Source organism: Notamacropus eugenii, chromosome 1, assembly GCF_028372415.1.
Source record: "Notamacropus eugenii isolate mMacEug1 chromosome 1, mMacEug1.pri_v2, whole genome shotgun sequence".
NCBI lineage: Eukaryota > Metazoa > Chordata > Mammalia > Diprotodontia > Macropodidae > Notamacropus > Notamacropus eugenii.
This window is the reverse complement of record NC_092872.1, coordinates 392,157,720-392,159,511: the sequence shown is the minus strand read 5'-3', so window position 1 is coordinate 392,159,511 and position 1,792 is coordinate 392,157,720.

Below are 1,792 nucleotides of genomic sequence, written 5' to 3'. Positions count from 1 at the left end.
TCAAGTGTCTGAGGTGAGATTTGAACTCAGGTCCTCCTGATTCCAGCACTGGTGCTGTATCCATTGCACCCACCTAGCTGCCCCAATTGATCATGACTAGGGAAGGAAGACAAGAATGTGGAACTGCAGACAAGGGAAAATAACTGTATTTTACAACATGGAAGCAATTACTTGCTAAAGGACCACATTATATTCTGAACTTAACTTCTGCATTCTGGACATTTGAAGCTGCATCTCTAAAGATTTAGAACATGAGTTCCATCAATTTCCTGCAGAACTGATGTCATTTTGTGTTTGTATTTGAATTGAAGCAATCAAATTCTACTTAGCTGGCTAGTGTGCCCCTGTACAAATCAATATGCAGCTGAATTTTTCAGTTGTACCTCTGGAGGCCTTGAGTGGTTATTCTATTAAGAAGTTATACCTGCTGAAGACTAGTCCATTGTAGTCCTGGGGCAATGGGGGTTATACACATGTGCATGTATGAATGTGTGTGTTTGTTTGCTCTTGATCTTGTATAGGTTTTGGTATCTATAATACATTCTCTCTCCTCATTTGATTAACAGGAGTCTACATTCTGTGGGGGGGAGAGGTAAGGGGAGGGTACTCCATTTTAATGACTTTTATTTCATCTCTTACGCAGCAGTGGATTTTCTTCTTATCTTTATGGCATTTGAGTCTATTGACTTCATAGAAATCACAGACCAAGTTGCCTCTGACAGCAATGTTGAGTTATTAATGCTCTAAACTTGCTAGAGGTTTCAAACAGTTTCCAAAAGGATCCACTACAGCTTGAAATTGCACTCTGACAGAGGAGATAAACCTGTCAGTCTGAAGAGTGTTTGATCACTGAGACCAGCTTCCCAGGCCATTCAGCATCTATCTTTTAGATAATGTATTTCTTTCTGGCACAGATCTGGTTTAGACTCAACAACATCATACAAAACAAGTGTTTAGAGCAAGCATCTGTGATGATCCAAATTTAATATTCCAGTATTTTTGACAGTTCTAATACACAATAAAATATACAATAAATAGTTACTATATACCAAGTATATTGTAAGCTCCTTGAGAACAGGATTTTTTAAATTTGTTTATTTTTTTGTCCTTATATCCCAGTACCCGGCACAATGTGTGGTACATAGTAGATGCTTAAGAAGTCCTTGTTGAAATTGAATGCATAGAGCAAATGCTTTTATTCTTTAAAGGATAAACCTAAAAATCTAAAAAAAAGACACAGCCAGCTAAGTTTTAAAATAAACAAATCCTAAGTTTCAGAGGATTTTTTCCCTACATGGCTTTATTTTCATATTTCTTCCCTCTTTTTGTTTTGCACATGGCACTGAACAAACAGCAATTTCAAATGTCCAATGAATAAATTAAATTGCAAATTGTTAATCAGCAGATTTATTTTTAAAATCATAATCAGGATGAAGTAACAATGTCAATTGCAATAGTTCCCAACTTTGTATATTTGAGAGGTTTTAAATTTACATAATGGGAAGTTTAGGGATTGAATTCAGAGCCTGAATAAAAATTTCTTAAAAAAAGGGACTTGGATAGCTCAATATTTTCTTAGAGACAGTGAAGATTAATGCCTTTGACTATATCCTACATAGCTGTATCATACAAAAGAAAAGAAAAGAAAAGAAAAAGTTAGAAAATATGTTGTATAGCAAAAATAGATAAAAGAAGTTTAGAGGGACTGAAATACCATATCACATAACAACATCCAGAAAAGTACAAATGGTAGTGACAATTACAGTAGACAACAATCTGGGCACTCAGAAAA